This window comes from Trachurus trachurus, assembly GCF_905171665.1.
Source record: "Trachurus trachurus genome assembly, chromosome: 17".
NCBI lineage: Eukaryota > Metazoa > Chordata > Actinopteri > Carangiformes > Carangidae > Trachurus > Trachurus trachurus.
Genome location: NC_139900.1, coordinates 13,912,177 through 13,931,797, shown reverse-complemented (window position 1 = coordinate 13,931,797; position 19,621 = coordinate 13,912,177). Strand labels below are relative to the sequence as shown.

The 19,621-nt window shown below is 41.4% G+C and overlaps 1 protein-coding gene across 4 annotated transcripts in view; it reads right to left on the bottom strand.

The window, feature by feature from the left end:
- Nucleotides 1-19,621, bottom strand: part of LOC311000379 (RNA-binding Raly-like protein) — a 69,073-nt gene that overhangs the window by 35,841 nt on the left and 13,611 nt on the right. For 3 of the 4 annotated variants that reach the window (XM_083991066.1, XM_083991069.1, XM_083991067.1), the window contains exon 1: nt 18,905-19,245. The exons of the other annotated variant lie outside the window; for it this stretch is intronic. The gene's annotated coding sequence lies outside the window, so the exon portion shown is untranslated. Of the gene's footprint in view, nt 1-18,904; nt 19,246-19,621 lie in introns of those variants that run through there. 4 annotated transcript variants of the gene reach the window in all.

Below are 19,621 nucleotides of genomic sequence, written 5' to 3'. Positions count from 1 at the left end.
TCTTATCCATCCTCTCTCTGTCACACACACACGCACACACACACACACACACACTCATACAACACACACACACTACTCTCTGCAGTCGATCTCCTCTTGGGCACACTTCACGTCACAATTTTCCCCATCCTACCTCTTCTTTACTTCCATCCTTTGCCTCCACCCACTCATAATCCATTTTAAATCTCCTCTGCTCTTCTTAGAGAAAAAAAAAAAGAATGGAGGATAATTTAACACTGCTGCGAGTCCCATAATGTGGAGAAGCCCCTCATTGAGTTTTCAGGAGTTGATTGACTTAATTATCAACAGAGCGGGGGGATTGAAAAAAAAAGGCACCAGTCAATCCAATCAAATCACATACGATTCGCTCCGTCTCTCCACCTTTGAATGGCCTCACAGCTCCGCAGCCAAACCCAACCCACTGGGGCTGACTGATGGCCTGAAGGGCATTGAATGGCCTCTTTAAGGCAAATGTACAGAGGTGAGGCCGTTAGATGGTTGATTAAGAAAGCAAAAGCATATTTTAAAGCAGATTTAATGAGACAAAATGTCGGGTTTCTGATTTAATCCTATGCTGAGTTGGGATATTGTGTCACATGAAATGTGTGAATGGTGGTTTTGGCGACAAAGACACGGCCAGTCAGGAGGAGGAGGGGGACAAAAGAAGAAGGTAAGAGGTATTATATATGCATATTCACACTTGGTTGAATAGAGCTGAGAGTGGAGAAGTGTGGCTCAGAGCTGCACATTGTAGCTCTACTACATGTGTTTCTAAGAGTAAGAGTGTGTGTGGGTGTAAAAAGACTGAGGCTGTGTCCCAGTTCAGGGGCTTCATCCCTCAGATGCTGCATTTGAAGACAGACAGTGACACAGCAGCGCGACCAGGGTGTCCCAGTTCAAGAGTAGGAAAATGAGGCTAGGGTGCAAAATGAGCAGAGTGTTAGAAGAAGCTGGCGAAATAGGCAACGAAAGCGCAGGAAAATACGTGCCAGAAATGGAAATGTGAAAATATAGAAATCTAAATGATTGGGTTTCAGCTCAAACCCAAAGGCCTCAAGTCTTTGTAAAAGGAAATGTACCTGCTGTCAAGGTTGACAGGTTACATTTTGTAGTAACAGTAAAGGCAGGTGGAGTTTCTGTCACAGGAAACATCCTCCATAGGTCAGACCATCGCAGGACATGGCCCCTGAACTGGGACACGGCTCGTCGTCCGTCGTGTTTATCAAACTTCTACCAAGCTCCTAAGAGCAAGAACACAAAGAGCCGAGAGTATGAAATGTCTCCTGTGAAAATGAAGACACTAATTTATCAAGAAAGTCAAGAGTGCAATTACTGTATTTCCAGCTTTTCACAAGAGAAGCCAATCAGAGGCAATAATTCACTGTGTTCACTGCACTGCAGGCGTATAAACTTTCCTCTACACCAACTACAGATGCCTCTAGAGGAGCTCTTTTACAGTAAATTTAAGAGCAAGTTGAAGTCATAAGAAATCTGAATTGCCTTTAATATGCTCATGAGTAAGTGAAAGTGAAAATTGTTTTTTTTGTTTTTTTTTGCCATCACCTGACTTTTTGTTATTATCATACCAGCATTTACTGTGTGTTTAAAAGCAGCCTCAGGGTTGCCTCTGTCTCCCACTGAAGTCTTAAATGTGATGAATACACACAGACTCTGGCTCACAGTGTGAAAACTAAACAAAACTTTCTTGATTTAAAGCCCAGGGTCGTCTAATGGGTTGTAGTTTCCTAGAAAGTCTGGAAACCTGTCAAACAGCTGACACGGACAAATGCCTCCAGTGAACTCTACACAACTGCAGGCAACGTCAGGTACAAACACACACACACACACACACACACACACACACACACACACACACACACACACACACACACACACACACACACACACACACACACACACACACACACACACACACACACACACACACACACACACACACACATACACACACACACACACACACAACCCACAGCCTGTTAAGTAGAGAAGTAGTTAAGTCAAGTAAGTTTCAGTTTCTGTCTCCACGTGTTTCACCTTAGATTATCATCCCAGAGATGCTCAAGCATTATTTTGTCAATTGCCCCCAATTACATGTTTTTAATGAAAATGATCACAGGGAGAAGAGTTTTACATTAATCCTCCAGCTCATTTATAAAATGGGGGGAAAAAAGACACTTCAAAGCTGATTCTTTTACAATATTCATGAGCCTCTCAGATCCTCAAAGCCTTTTCAGAAGAAGCATGTGGTATAACTGCTGGCAAACGCTGGTGGAAACATCCCAGGCCAGAAAACACACTCACACTGAATTCGAAGCAGCCTGATCGGCAAAACCGGAGCAGGGAGAGAGGTTTGGATTCATCCTGGCACACTTTAAGGCAGGAAATTAAGGCTAAATAACATCTTCATGCATCAGTGAAGCCATGAATGCATCCCAGGCAATGTGTTTTTTTTTTGTTTTTTTTTCTCCATGCTTTTTTTTTTTTTTGTGTTTGTCTCTGAAAAGTCTTTCTTACAACAAAGCAGTGAGTGCTTGACAGTGATGTTTTTTCTTCGGGGCTTCTACACCATCCCTCCGTGTTGAAGAGGTTCCAAGTGTAAGTATTTCATGGATCCTCTTTGGTCCTTTCACACCGACTGTCAGGGGCTTCAGAGTCTGAATTCTCCAGAGATAAAGAAGCGAGGAACTGGTGAAAGTAATCATTTTAGCACTTCCTTCCTCCCTGATCTCTCCTCACTGACTCGCGCTCCTGTCTGAGGAGAACAGATGAAAACTCCTCATTCGATACGACAAATACATACGAGATGCGAAGGGTGCATTCAGGGCACACTCGCTTTTCTGCTGCTTAAATGTTGCATTGCAGCCTTTTATCTTTAGTGAGTTGACAGTGTACAACTGAAAGTGACTATGCTTCACTGTCATCAACAGAGGAAAAAAAAAAAAAAGAAGCCTGGTTTAATTTGTAGACGTCTTCATATACAGTAGACTGCCTGCAGACAGACTTTCCTCCAGCCAAGTTTCAACTTTTTACAGCCTCCCTCCAAAAAATGTCTGTATAAGAGAAAGAAATATGGGTCTATAATAAGGCTTTTTTTTCTCATTTTGCCTCGTTCTTCTGAATGACAGCCAAACGCATTACAGGGGAATAAATGTGGACCGAAATCTAATTACATTTTTACACAGTCTAAATTTACGAACTACACTGCAGTGCAGGTATATGGGTTATTTCTCCCCCTTTTCTGTCAGTATATGTGAGAACATATGCAGCATAAAATGTGAGGATTTATAAAACTACTCCTGTGGATAATGTAAAAGCTGAAAGTAGTGGTAAAATTCACTCAGTGTCAGGGCCACTGGGAGATTTGATGTCAAGGGCGATGATTGTGGCCGACCTGACTGCTACAGTACAGTACACTTTTTTTTCTAATTGTCAGCCTGAGACACAAATATCATTACGAATGCAAAACAAAACATCACGCTTCATTAAAAAGTAAATATTGCATTCAAAGTGGCGACTCGATTACATTACGCTCTAAATTATAACAAATCAGGGAAATGTAATGAATTCAAGTCAGACTGAGGCTGAAAATGAGCTGCAGCACAAAAAACGAAGACTGTAGAGATTTTTGGGAATGTGGTGGTTGTGTAACAGTTTGCTTTCTGGCCCAGTGTAAGAAGAGAGGATTGATTCTCCTCTCATGTCTGTGCATTAAATATGAAGCTACAGCCAGAATAGTGTTAGCTTAGCTACAGAACACACACAGGAAACACACCGGCTCAGTTCAGGAGAAGCACATCCACCTGCCTGCACCTGAAGCTCATTGATTAACACTGCATATCCTGTTTGTTTGAAAAGCACAATGTTTTTTTATGTTGTTGTTTTTTTATATAGTATGCATGTTTCTTTTAAATGGCAGCTAGAATACAGTGGAATAAATCTAATTACATTTTCAATGCAGTCTAAATTTGTAAAGCACACCGCAATGCAGGTATGGATTATGTTTCCTTCTTTCAGATGTGAGGATTTATCAAAAACGCTGCTGAAAATAACGCCAAAAATCACTCACTGACAAGACTGGCTTTTATAACTGGGCAATTTAATGTCAGGGATAATGATTGCGGCCCACCTGACTGCTACATTAGTCCAACTGTCACTTGTAGACAAAGACAGACGCGTCATTACAAATTCAGAACTCCCACAAAGACAAAATAACAAGCTTAATCAAAAAAAAAGAAATATTCAATTAAAACGGCGTGCCAACTGGAGAGTCAAATTGCATTATGTCTAAATGATGTTTAATCATGGGACATAATGAATTTAACTCAGACAAATGGTGGAAATTAGTCATAAAAAAGAGCACTGTACTGATTTCTGAGCGTTAACATAAGGTGGTTGTGTAATAACAATGCTGTGCGGGTACCACTGTCCTTTTTAATAACACTTTCTTGCCCTCATTCATTTTTTTCCCTGCTCCCTCGCAGCCATAAATTACTCAGCTAATGCCCCAACAGCAGCGGCTATTGCTGAATCATTCAAAGACTAAATTAGCAATTAAAGGCTTAATGAATAGAGGTCCTTCGCTGGGCCATTTTGCTCCCAGCCCAGAGGAGCCCAGTGGAATCTAATCTCTCCTGCAGGACTTGTACAGTAAATACTGACTAACACCGCAGAGCAGATAGAGAATAGGTTGTTATTATTGCTCACATGCAATGAGCAACCATGCCTTTGCAGTTCTGAGTCCTGTTTGTTATGTACCTGGAAAGTCTTTATACAAAGTTTTTACTGTGGAGCTTAACAAGGAAGGATGACTGTCAAGCACCGTTCTTATTTTTTTCTCCACCGTTCCTACACCCCATTACCTCCCACATAATACCTGTCTCGAGTCTGAATTGAAGAAGGAGAGGGGGGGAAATGGCAACAAAAGGAGAGAGACTGAGATATAGAAGCAGAGAGTGGGAAATAAAAGGAGGTGAGATGGAGGGAGAGAATGAGAGATGTTCAAAAAGAGAAGAAGGGGGGAAAAAGGCATTTGCAATGCCAATCATCTTCAAGGAGCTTAGAACTGGGCCTCGGACCAGAATATCAAAGATGGAAAATGCAGGCATACATCATGCGGTAGGTAGGTGCTGCTTATAAATTATTACTGTGACTCTATCCTTTTATATTGCTGTTCTATCGGCCTTTTATCATTTACATATTTTTCATACCTTTAATGAACTGACTTTTTGAACTGTGAGGCTACGCTTCACAGTGTGAGAGCCCACAGCAGCTTATATATGACTACACAGAGCTCCTGTAAAGAAAATACATCCCAGTTTATGGAGGGCTTCTGAGGCAGGAGGGCAGACCACCACGCGCCTAAAACGAGTTGTACAACCACGATCTGATTGGAGCAAACCTATAGCCTCAGCGTGCGATGACAACGGAGAGATAAAAGCTCAATGTGACCTATACGATGAGATGGGATGAAGTCACATCCCTGGGAGAGATTTTATCTTGTATCTCATAATAATAACAGGGATGATTATCGCTGAAATCAGAGCATTTGTTCGTGCTTTTATTACATATCACACACCTGATCTCTGAGGTCAGTGGGGTGTCATTTGTACAACTCCAAGCTGTTTGCTGTGTTAGCTTTTAGTAAATAGCTTTGGAAGTGATGCATAGAGAAACTTCTTTGGGTGACTTTGATGGTAAAAAAAGCTCCTTTAGATGTTGTTTTACTGATTCCATTGGGATTTATTCTTTTACAAGGAATATTCTTAACTCTGTTTTGTGTCTTACCCAAGCAGCTGATGCCAACTATTTTGCTTCAAAAATCCTCTGTTGCATCACCACGTATCACACTGTTACTGTCAGAGTAGTCTTAAAAGTTTATGTTTTTCTTTTTTTTTTAAGTGAGAGGGAGCGATTTCCCCCATTCTCACAAGCAAAACAAAGGATTATTCCTACACCACTATGTGTATTTGAAGGCAGAGGCAGGAGAAAAAGACTCCACCTGCTGTTGTAGCAGGGGAATCCGCAGCGACGCTGGAGGGCATGTGAACATATGCCATGCTTTCCCATATCTCTTGGCACGGACATATTTCTCCATTTCCTTAATTCTTCTCTTGTGTGACTGCCAAATATAGCTTCTGCTCCACCAGGCTAAAGTAACTGGGTCACTGGAGTTGTGAGTAATTAGCTGATAACAAAATATGTTTCTGCTTTACAGCACCAGCAGCCTGTGGACTGAGGTGCAAAAAGTCATATGGAGGTATAATGATTTGGGGCAGAATTTGACAGCAAGGGGCGAAAGGTCAAAGGGGCGAAAGTGGGCAAGAGGCCACGAATGAGCGAAGGAGAGTTGACACAATCTGCAAGTTTCATCAAATGAACCACAACCACGCGCGAAGCTGAGGCGGATGTGTACGACAGACTGTGAATACTAAAAACAACATGACTGAGAGCTAATTATGATTTCTTTTCAGGAACAATTTCCAATGTCAATGGGAACATTACGGGCTGGTAATAATGCTTCCAGTTTATTGGAAAGTGGATAACAGACATATTCTGTATAGGCTCACTGACGGCAGAATGCAGCAGAACGTATGCCACGTCAGACGCAGTAAACAATAAATAATGCTAATTTGAATGCGAATAAACATCCACACTGTGATGGGACCAGGAAAGAGCCAGAAAGAGAAAGGGAGAAAAAACATTAAGGCAGTCGGCACCAGCTTTCTCCCTTGATGCTCCTTTGGCTCCCTACTTTCTATATTTGTTCAAAAGCACCTCATAATATACCACTGCTGTATAATGCAATTTAGTACAACATTTGTGCAATAAATGCCACGTTTCTCTCAGCTCATAGAATTGTTCTTGGGGCAATGTGAGGGACGTGATGTTTCTGCAGCTCTTTGATAAATTTAGAGCCAAATGTGTGTTCATTTCTGCAAAAATAACACAAATACCTGTTGTTGAATTTACAGTAGACGGCATAGGGTAGTTTCTGTGTGAAAAATATATAAAAGATAAGCATGTGGAAAGTCTGTTTTTGTTGTTTTGCCTTATAACAACCATTAAAAAAATAAAGCTAAAATAATGTGGTTGTGTGTTTGTTCCTTCTTCCGTCTGAAGACAATCATCACCATCACGTCCTGAAACACCAGAGATTTGGAGCTTTTAGCAAACATTACTCAAAACAAGGGTGAGTAGTTCATTTGTTTTGAACTATTTTCAGCGGCGGATTAATACACAGGTGATTCTCTAGTGAGTACTTACAGCAGCAAGACTGTGCACGTGACATCAACTCAAAATAAACCACAGTGACCATGTTCACAAGTGTGGATCTTTTATGTTTTTAACAACTTTAACAACGCTTTGGTCTATTTTTTCTACTTTTATTAGTAGGTTTTATCAAGCTCGTGCCTCTACTGCATCACTTCAAATCACAGTTTTTTGTTTTTTTTAACAACTGTACTTCTAACCTGAACCCCTTTGTTGCCCAGTTTTCATGATCTCAGCAGCAGCAGGCTCTGTTGAGGTGTGATGGCAAACTGAGATGAGTCCACTAATGTCAGCCTGCTGTTGGTTTTTCCACAATTTTTTCCTGTTTATCCCTCAACTATATAAAAATAATAACACGGTGCATAGAGCATCAGAAAAAACTATGTCAGCGTTTACATACAGTATATTTTTGCAATACTTGTTCTGGGAGCAATCCATGGTTGGATTTAGTATTTTTATGGCATTTGTTAAAGCAGATATCAGCTTCACGGCCGTTTCGGCTAATGCTGCGTTCAAGGCAGGCTTTTGAAACCGTAAGTTACAGCTTCAAGTCACAACTACGACTTGGTAGCGTTCCAGGTAACCCGTAGCTCGTGTTTTTACCGTCCTGTTGTCTGTGAAAGTTCCCTATAACGGCCACTCGTAACTTCCGACCCGTGAACTCGTACCAGATCGAACTGGTATGACTTCACAGGAAGGAAAAACACAAAGTACGAGTTTCTTTGAACGCACCATGAGTTAGCAGCCCCCGCCCTTGTCAGGCATCAATTGGTCCTCGTGCTACGTCACCACATTCACGCGCATCCCTTGGCTGCACACACAGCCCTTCATGCCGTTCTCTCTCCTCATTGGATAACACTTGTATCCCAGAAGAAATGTTTTCTCCTCGGGTTACAGCAGAGCAGAGTGACGGAGAGACTCGTGTTCCGGTCGAAACACTCTATGTAAGTGATTGCTGACGGAAAATATGACTAATTAGGACTTATATTAACAAAAACATTTCACTGATATCTCCTTTAATAAAGGGAGAAACAGCACAATATCAAATGTTATTGCTTTGAAACCTCATTTTTGGCTTTTGAATGGAAGTGTTTCACAACAGGTACACCTGACAATATATAACGCAATCCAACACAATATTCATGCAACAAGGGCTACATTTGTAAGTTCACACGCTCTCATTTCGTTGTGTCCAAGAGGTGCTAATTTAACTCCATGGTAAATTAAGGGATGCAATTTAAAGTCATGGTGCTGTGGTATTGAGCAGAAACAGCACATATACAAATATGTGTTTTATACGAGTCGTTTTCAAGCTTTGGTTTGAGAGAAATTGAAGATTAATGACAGTTTTTTTTCCATCATATCTACAGCATTAAGAAGCCTATTCTGAGAAAGTGTTATCGTTTTGTTTCTTATCTGGGGTGAGACCTCTCCTTTTAGCCTTTTGAATGTGGGGTGCAGAGCTTGAAATAGCTCAGAATAAGACGTGTGCAGCGGAGAGGGCAGGGGTTAGTGAGTAGAGACACTCCAGACTTCCAGGCAGGAATCAGCTCGCTCCAGCTGCCAGAGTAATAAAGTGTTGGCAGCTGTCCATGGTGCTGAAATCAACCACTATCTCTTTGAATGGAGAATAAAAGGAGCTGGCCGTGGTGCTGAGATACTGACGCTGCTATAGGCTAATGGCACGTCGCACACAACACAACTGAGCAACTGAGCATCAGGTGCATGCGTATACAGTGGCTGTTGTTTATCCACACTGCTGCTTCCCAGTGGCTGGAGAGACAGACAGTGTATTAGAAAATGTGTTGAATATGACTAATGCAGGCGTGGAGACGTAGCGCACACATCCAAGAATAGGAGATCTAATAGGGAGCAGTGGGTATTGCCACATGCATAATGTAACAGAACTATTTTATGTGAAGTGGATATCATACATGTTGCTGCTCAAAAAATTTAACTGCAAGCAACACTCTTCCTCACAAGCATGCCATCCTCTCCTGTTCCTGTTTCTTTCTCTCTTTTTTTGTTTGTCTGACTCCCTCATCTGTCTTTCTCGTTGGTTATCTTTCACGTGCAGGGATATAAAAAGGGACAAGAAGAAGCAGCTCCCCCTAATCTGTTCTTTGACCTATAGTCTGAAAGCTGGAGCAGCTCTGAAATGTTTTTCATCCGTATCTTCTTGCAGAAGATGGACTCTGTGGTGCATGGCTTTGAGGCAGCCCGCATCGTACTCCTGCTAGGGGTCAATGATCATCTCAACCCACGGGTGCAGAAATCACTGGACACAGACAGATTACTGACTGGTCCAGAAATGCCTGGCTAAACTTTATTCCTTCCTGCTCCGCTCCGGGCTCATAGTGATTCTGTGCATGCCTGTATAGGCTGGCTATTCCAGAGCCATCCTCCCACCTCATCCCTGCTACCAGATAAGTATTGTTTGCGTAGCAGCACATTTCATGCTCGGCTTCCCCCACCTGTTCCCTGACCTGCAGAGTCTGAAGGCTGGAATAACTGTCAAACGCCTTCACCCATATCTCTCGAGGATGACTGAAAGGAGGTTTTGTCTTGAGTTTCAAAAGCATTTCTTTTTAATGGAGCACAACAAAACTTTTACTCAAGGATTTTTTGAGCAAGGTGAGCCCCAGTGGTGTTTTTTTTAATTTAATTGCAGGAGTTTAGTGTGTTTTGGATCTTGTCGCCCGCAGGTTTGTGGCTGCATCTGAAGGTCAAACTATTAATCAAATCTTTCTGCCTGATTTGCATAATGAACTCCTGCAGAATTTGCCTGGGCCTTAAAGATACCCCGCCACACCTCCACCCCCTCTCATCATTGACTCATTGAGCCAATATAAGTTTCCAACCTTCTGTGTGTGGTGGCTGACTGTGTCCACCACTCATCAAAAGCAAATGCAATGAGGTTTGTGTGAGTGTGTAGCAAGAGAAGCAGTGGTGGCGGTGGAGCACAGCTGTGTCTGGTTCAGTTGGCAGGAGTCTGTTTTATTTTGCACAGCAGTGGTTTGCAATCATAGACCTGTTTGAAAAAGGAGAAAAGAAAAACAAATCCTGCATCCTCTGATATTTTTATCACTTGTCCTCAGGGAGAAGTTTTGAAGATTTACCATCTAAAAATCTGAATCTACTTGACCATTCAACATGAATCCAGCTCTGTCCGAGATATTCAGTTTAAAAGGTTAAAAAAAAGGAAAAAAGTTATCATTTCCTCGTCAAGGCTGCATGAAGAAGTATACAAAGAAAATACCAAAACAAACTCCGGTAAAGTTAAATTTCTCACCTATTCGAAAAGCAAAATCTTCACGGGTGAAAATCAAAACAGTTATTTTTGCGCCCCGGCAGACGCACTGCCTCCAACACCAGAGAAACACTGCAAGATCAGAGAAAAGCACCAAAACCAAAATCACACCAAAACAAGCCATGATAAAGGAAAAAAGCCAGAAAACAAGCAAAAGGTGGGGATTAGAACAAGTGAGCTCGTAAAGAAGAAGCTGCTTCGGGAAGAGAAGAGGAAGAAGAGAGAGAGCAGGGTGTTTAAAAAAAAAAAAAAAAAGGAGAAAAAAAAGAAAAAAATTATCAAGAGCGTCCGCAAGCACGTAGATATTTCTCAGTGGATGTCGCCGGAGCACCAGCACTCAGCATCCAAGATTTAAACCATTGCATGCAGAAAACGAGAAAACAGTTTCCCCACGTCGGAAACACCAAGACAAGGAAAGAGGAAAAAGAGGATAAAAAGATGCTTTAAGAAAAAGGCAGTGGAAAATGTACTCACCGAGCGGGAGTAAAAGGTTTCTATTAAAAAGAAATTGGGCGTATAGCGGTGGTGGTTGGTGGTGGTGGAGGAGGTGGTAGTGGTGGTGCTGTGCAGGATTGTGTGTACCGAGGCTCTGCGTCCCTTTTGCGCTCTCTATCGCTGCCGGTTGTTGAGTCATGTGACTCGGGATTGGTCAGAGTTTTTGAATCAGACCGAGCTTTTCTCTCTAGTCGCTCCACGCGGAGGTATTTCAGCGCTGTAATGGATAGGAGCTGCTCTAATGGCACTGATGTTTCTACACAACAGCTATTACAGTTTCTCAATATAGGGTCCGGGCACCACCGGAGGTCACTGACGGTGTCCCGGGAGGATCCACATGGGATTTTTGATCTACAGGACATACTTGATTTCTGTTCCATTTAGTAAATATAATGAGTTATTACTATTTAAAGATGATTTAAAGGTATGTTTTAGAGAAATATAAAACTATCTCTTGTATGCATTCCTATAAAAAATATCCTTTATTCATTCATATGTGGGATGGAAAAGTTTGATATAATGTAGGCCTACAGCATTTTGGTCGGTATTAAATCTGGCAAATGCAGATGTAAACAAGCTGTCAGTTGTCTTAAAGAGCACAAGCGTAGGTCTTGTCAACATCATACTGTTGTTATTCCAGAGCCGTCCTCCTGCTACCAGATGAGTATTATTTGCACAAAATTATACGTCATATAGTGTAGCCTATAGCCTATAGATTTTTCTTGCATTTCCATATTTCAGAGAAAATTATTCAAATGTTACCTCAGAAACAAACAGCTGACATATGGGGTGAGGGCGGGGCTTATCTGAACAGGTTTTCAGTCTGTCGCAGGGCTGATATGTAGAAACAAACAACCTCAAACACTCACGTTTCTCTGAAATCTGTAAATCTGTGATTTACTGTCATCAATCAACCGGTAGTCTGCACGTCGTCTTTGGACTGCGGGAGGAAGATGGAGAAGAGATAACACATGCAATGCTTGAGCTCCAGCAAACAGGTAGCTTGGCTTAGTATTAAGACTGGAAATAAGTTGAAAGAACCATTATGGCTTTATATCCCAAAGTAAATATAAAAGAAATCCATCTATTGATTCAAAGGAAAAATCCCATTCATTAGAATACTGAATTTATTTTCTGTATTTTTTCTTATTTCTCATCTTAACTTTCTCATTTTTTATCCCTCGGTCTGTTGTTTGGAGGGTCAAGGAGGGGTTGTGGTTTTTGTTAAACTTAAGTAAGCATCTGTATTTTATTTTATTTTTTTTCCATTTAACCTTTATTTAACCAGATAGAAGACACATTGAGATCAAGACAACTTTCACAAGGGTGACCTGGCCAAGAAGGCAGCAGCACAAGGTAGATAACAATAACAAAACAACACTGAAATATAAAGTGCGAGCAATTTGACAAATAAAGTGCAGTTGTTATTGTTACAGTAACAATTTATGAACATCGGCACTGTTCGAAGGATTTCCGTTCTCCCAATGAAACAAGCTCTGATGATTTCAGCTCAGATTGGAGGGGCTTTCCAAGAAGAGGAAGCAGAGGAACTGAATGCTTTTTTTCCAGTTTTAGTTCGAACATAAGGAGCAGAGAGATACAAAATGTCATTCGAACGTATAAGGCATAACGACATCCAGTTCTCCATAGAAAAGTACATAAATAAGTACAGTAGGAACCATGCCAAGAAGAGCTTTGTAGACCAGAGTCGTCCAGTGTGTGAACCGCCTTACGTTCAGGGAAGGCATATTTTATTGTTTGTATTATTTTATTGTTCATTCAGTATCTATAACTAACAAAATATGTGACTAACATATCCTCACAGCTTCAATAAAAATATTATCCTGTTAATGTTTCCTACAAAACACATTTGTTGTTGCAGTTTACATAAATGTTAGACAGTGGAAGACTGAACAGAAAGTACAGTAGGTCAAAGTTTTTGTTTTCTTGCACAAGGACGGGTTTGTTTAAAGCTCATCTGACTGCTGCTTCTGTTTCCTCCTTCGTCTGACTCACCACAGTCCCACTTTCCAGCTGTTAACCAAAAACTGCAAAGATTAGACCCAAGTTATATGTTTAATAAACTAGAATTACCTTTCAAATCACCACATTTGCAACATAAAGTGTTGAAATTGTTGCAACATCATTACATTGCTCTTTGCAGCCTGCTATTTACAAAGATTTGGTTCCCATTGCTAATTATCATCTTTGCTGAAGGCTGTTATCATCCACTGAATGCCTGAAAAAGGTTTCCATATATCATCAGTTTAACAACTCCAACCTCTGGGTGCTCCCTCATTAAAAACTACTTAAAGGATTAATCAACTGAGTTTCTATTGAGCCTTATGAGAATATTGATCATCAGTGAGGATGTCAACAGTTCTTTAACAGGGTTTAAAGCTCGGTTAACATCAGGCGATGAGTTCACCTCGCTGCAGCCCACAGTCGAGTAGCAACACTGAACATCTTACAAAACATTAAGGTAACTCCAGGACAGAAAAGGTGCTGCTGTGTATTTTGGTCTGGAAAAGTTGGGCCCCTGCCTGGCTTCTCATCATGTTGCATTTGATCCCACTGCATAAGGTTGACAGCTCCAGGGGTTGCTACCTATTCTTGACGGAAACATGAGTGGTCACGCTGTCAGGAAGAACAGAAGTATTTGTTGTTTCTGCAACGTCTGCCGGGCAAATGAGCAAAGGGTCTGCATGGATCAATGACTTCTCAAGGGGCTGATAGGCAGAGACAGACAGATGCAAGGGCAGCACGCTCCCCCCCTTAAGGCCTCTTTGTTTTCTCATACAAGGATGAATTCCTTGATAGACTTTGGCAAACATCACAGAAGGAGCATTTATCAAACATGGTTTTGGATGTCTTGTGTTATGAGGTGTGATTTAGGACGGTGTTCAAATTTCACAATGTGTTTAAAAGCTGCTGTAAAAAGTAGCTGTAAATGCTGCCCCCACCCCCACCCTCCAGTCTGTTACAAATAAGAGTCATGCATTCAGATTAAAGTGTACAAAATCACACCAAGGCACCATGTCAGAGTAATCATAAGTGAATCATAATTATCGAGCTATTACTGTGAAAGCATGACATTAGCGCTGCTTGTCAATTTCGACCTGCCAATAATCAAAGTATCTATTTGAAACAATTTATCATAATTTGTTGATTATATTTCTCATTATAAATATGAATCTCCAAAGTAACTATGAAATGGCACAAATGTAACCAAGTAAAGTTTACCCTGGACAGGTTGCCAGTCTATCACTGTGTGGACAAACATATGGAGACACACAATCACACCTCATGGGCGCATCAACCTGGTGTGCGTGTGTGTCTTTGCACTGTGGGAAGCTGGAGAACCCAGACAGATGCTGTTTCAGTCCTCCAGAACAGGGAGAACAAACAAACTCCACACAACTTTCCACGACTGCTAGTTATTTAGTAAACCCAGTTAAACGTAAGACAGGACCATTGGTCGCTAGAAAAGAAACATGGCTGAGCTATATTAACTTACAACTGTGTAAAATGATTAGACTGAACAGGAAATATCCAATTACTGTACATAGCGACTACTACATTGTACTATTCTTAAGTGTCAAGTCCCTGTTAACTTGTTGCCAAGGCAACATTTTCATTGATATGAGCATGTATTTCTGGTGACCATGAAGTTTAATAGTAATCCTCCTTTGTATCTGGCTCCTTTGCAGCTAAATGCTCTGCTGTGTTCATTCACCAGCCACTTGCAAAATTGCCTGTTTGACTTTGTCACATCTGATTGAAATAGAGCGAAAGGGTTTGTAGTGTCTGTTTTCAACTAGTAGAATGAGCTTCTTATATCCACAAGTTTCCAAACGTCAAAAACGGAAGATTTCTGCTGCTTTGTCAAAAATTGCTACCGCAGCATAAACCGATAGGTCTATCTATCGATTCAAGCTACCCTATCAAAACATACTAATGGTTTTCTACCTCTAAGGCATAAAGTAAGTGTTTTCTTCTCTCATGTGTCTAATGTACAAAAAGTGTAATGAAATGTATTTCAGGGGTAGCGTATTTCGATAGTCCAATAACATCCTATCAAATAATGCTCCCACTACTCTATGCAGACTGTAGGATGAATGGCGGCATATTTACACATAGCATTTTAACATTTAACAAGTGTGGACTGATGAGCCGCAACACATGGTTTCAAAAAAATATGGGCATTGAAATGAAACTTGGAAAATCAGCTCTGCACATGCTCAAAACCACAAAGTAGCAGTTCTCGACAAGTAGCAGAAATCGACAGAACACCAGCTTACGTTTTTGACGTTTGGAAAAAGGTGGATACTTAGGTAGTACTGACCTTCTTTTTTACACATGTCTTGTATAAGAACCTTGTTCTACTGTTAATCGAAATGTTTATTATTTGTTGAACCACTGTGTTGTTGAAGGAGGGAGAAGCACAACATTTTCCTGAAAGGTAAAAAAGAAAGAGAGAAAAAAAAGAAGAAAAATCCCACCACTCCTCTCTCTGCTCACACAAACCTCTGAGCAGATGCCACTCTAACACAGTGTGACCAAGCACTTCTGTATCCATGCATCTCTATCCACCTTCCTCCACCCCAGTACACATAGTAATACTCTGGCTGGGATCCCGAGCTCTGTGTGGATAGTCCAACGGTATCTGGCATGCAGCTCGTCTTAGCTTATACTCTCCTCCTCCAAGCCTTGTGTCTGCAGGCGATCACAGACTAGGTGTGTGTGCATGTGTGAGTGCGTGCATGTGTGTGTGAGTGCGTGCATGTGTGTTTGTGTGTGTGTGAGCATGTAGGCCAGTTCTGTTCCCCATCACACCTGATAGGCTGAATTCACTCTGAGCATCAGGTCGAGTCATGAGTCTGCACTCTGGCAGAGCAAGAGCTGTAATTACAGTGGGTAACAGGACATGTAATGCAACGTTAATGGCAAAGGGACTGATGCTTCACCCACAATGTCCCCTTTTCAAACACGAATAGTGCATTAGCAGCAGGGATTCACCATCCCTACAATGATTGGAGCTATTAAATACAATTTAGGATATGTAGAAAGGGACATGAAAGCTGGTGTCTGAGTGGTGTATATGTGGAGACCAAACAGGCTTTGTCCTGGTATAATTCTGCCAGTATTATTCAAGGTCCTCTGGAAAATTTTTTTTTTTAAAAACACCAAATTTTAATGGTGTCTAAATTACAGCTCTGAGGAAATTTTGAGTGCTTTTTGATTCCTCTGCTGCTAATTTGGTTGTCTGCGAGGTTCATGAAAATACCATTTGTGATGCTTCCTCAAAAAATAATGACGAGACAAAAGGTCATTTACAGACGCCGTCGGTTTCTGAGTTCCTACAAGAATTTGTGTGCATTATGGGGGTTTTTTAATCGTTGTTGTTGTCTTCTTTTGACTTTGATGTCTCAGAGTGAGATTCTGTGCATGTGCAGATTGCGCATTTGTCCATGCACCTGCCAGCGTGCACGTGCCTGACGAGGCGTAACCTTCTAATGTGTTTACACACTGACATTTCCCAAGATCTGTCGTGCTCCTCTGTGAAACTAAAACCCTTGACATTCTTTAGGCTCACATTTCCCTGAGCTGCTGGCTCTGTCAGCTCTCATACCATGCAAAGCCAGCATCAACAATATAATTACATCAGCTCCACTACCTCATCTGCTCTCCTGTCAAATATGAGTTCAAGTTAATGTTTTTGCTTTAAAACAAAATGTTCCATCGTTTGTCTGAGGGTCGTCGACGTGTAATTTGCGCATCTTGTGATCTTTCTCCGTCCGTGTGAGGGGAATATTTGATTTCCTGCTCATGACTTTGTGAAGCAACACTTTCCAAAGCACACAACAAATGTCACCATTTACAGTAGCTATGTGTTGTGTAGATTTGAAGGCACATCTCTCCAAACAAAGCAGATGACTCACTCATCTCAGCGAGTTCATTAAACGCCACGGAATAAATCCCACTAAAATTAAAGAGCAATACAGACGTTTTAAATTCAAACACACAGCTTATGATACCGACTCCTAAATGAGCCCTGACACCTAAACGACTGTGCGTTTTAGGCCATCTGTTCATTTGGCGACTCAATATGGCCACCCATATGCTGCGGGTCTCTGTATCATACTGTGAATTAACCTGGCAAACTCACGGATTCACCCCGTAATATTTTTATCCTGTCTGAACACGAGATCAGAAGTGAAACTTTACACAAGTGTAATTCACTTTCACACCAAGCAGAGTGCACCTGCTCGTGTTATAAGACTGGTATACGGCACACAGACTCTGAATTTTAAAAGATGCACGGATTAATATCTTTTCATTAATGATTAATTAAATAGGGAAACGGTGGAAGCGAGCGTAACTCCCAGGACTCAGTGATTATGTCGGGTGCATGGACGTGACCGAGGACAAGGTTAAAGAGGCACTATGCAAGATTTTCACCTTAATTAAACAGCTTCGGGGTAATTGTGATGGTTAAATGACCTATTATGGGGAGAACGGAGGCTCTCTCTTCCCCTTAGTGTCTCTTCACCGAAAACCAACCTCACAAGAAGATCAGGGCCTCTGACCCGGTGTCCCAGATCTCAATAATTTGATATTAACGTGTCATCAGTGAGCTGAATGTGAGAGAAATGGGTCAAATGAGATTTTGCTTCTTGTAGCAATGGATCCACATTATCAAACAAGAAGCAGAATTAACAAAGTTAGCAACTAGATGATGAACATTGTGGAGCATTGAGCATCTTAAGAGCCAAAAGGAGATAAAAGGGGAGTGAACTGGATTTATGCATAAGGGTCCTTGAGTCATTACTACTGTAATGCTGTTTAGATGGATAGATAGTTGTTAGGCATGGCAAGGCAATTGTATTTACATAGCCCATTTTTACAAACAGTTTGTCTCAAAGGGCTTTACATAGCATCCTCTGCCCTTGGACCCTCACATCGACTGAGGAAAAACTCCTAAGAAAACCCTTTTAACAGGGAAAAAAAATGGATGTTCGCAAAGCATTAGCTGTAAGGTGGTAATACACCAGTGCTGTAGTTACAGATTTGTCTTAAAATCTGTGTCCCTTCAACTCGTTCCATTGCAAACCTTTTTACTGGTTAGGGGAAAAAAAGAAAAGCTGCCCAAAAAGCCCAAAAGACATAATTTCCCTCTTAAAATGAAAGTGTTTTGACATTTTAGAAGAAAGACCTTAATGTTTTCACTGGTATTGTACATGTCACTCCAACGGTGAGTTCACACCAGCAACATCATTATTTTAAGAGTGAAACATTTTAAAAAGAGCAGAATAAAAAACCCTGCACAGACACATCTTAAATTATCCTTACAGCTTGTAGGCACACACTTTTAAAGCGATTAAAGTGACCATTGCCCTTAAAGGAGTGGAGGCGAAAGTAGCTAAGTCAGCCTTCTTCACTGGCATTCAATCCTAACGTCAGTGTTTACCTTCCCAGCTGTCTGTTTGCAGAGCGACGTTTCCCTTGTGTTTCCAATTTGGAAAACATGCTTACTTTCATTTGAAGCCAAATGATCTTGTCAATGTAAATCAGGTAGGACTCCCTGGTCAATCGATACAGACGTGAGAAAGGATTCACTCTTGGACACCCCGGGGACTCATCAATGACAGGAGTCTATTACTCTGGAGAGTGAGCAAACGCATGAGGGGGAGCTGCTATGAATTGCAAATGTGAAACTCCTGACTTGCCTGCTATGCAATGCAAACACCGTGATGTATTATAGCACACTTGGGGAAAATGTGCCCATTGCACAATGCAAGGACTTACTGCGTCGACGAGTCCTCGTTCCTCCGAAAATGCCCATTCAGGGAGATTGGACTAAAAACACTGCATCTGCTTCTGAAAACAGAGACAATAGGTGCAGATGCTGCGGATTAGTTGTGATTCTCAGTTTAGTAGAAATATGCATGTGTGCCTTTTAACTCCAACGGGAGTTTGTCTCTTTGCATCCCACCAGGAATTGAGCCTGAACTTTCCCTCTGCTATGTAAGGAGTAATGGGTACACAGTGTTATTTTCGTCCGCTCTCTCCTTGTCTTTCTCGAGTGTTTAAAGTTCAATTAGGGACACAGTGTGCTCTGACTCGGAGTTATTAGACGTAACGCTAGCCCGCGCTCTGAAGAGTACTCTCAGGCTCCTGATTAATTCAGCCGATGGAGAAGTTTGATGCTCTCGCTCATTTCCTTTCCTCGCTTAGTTTAAGCTCAAGGGGTGATTATTAAGCTTCCTGTGGGGATTTAAAATGTTCACAAGTTGTCAAACCGTTCAGTGCATCCGCTCGCTCACTAACAAGCAGCAACTGTGAATTTCCTCAGTCGTAATTTAGGCATGATGTTTGCACACTTTGAGTTATCTCTATAAAGGCAACAAGAGCAAACAGCCATTGAATGTAATTATGAAATGAATGTTTCAGCTTTTAGGGAAATATGGCTGCTCATGTTATAACTACAGGAGTTACGTAAGCAACAGTCTCATATCTGGACAG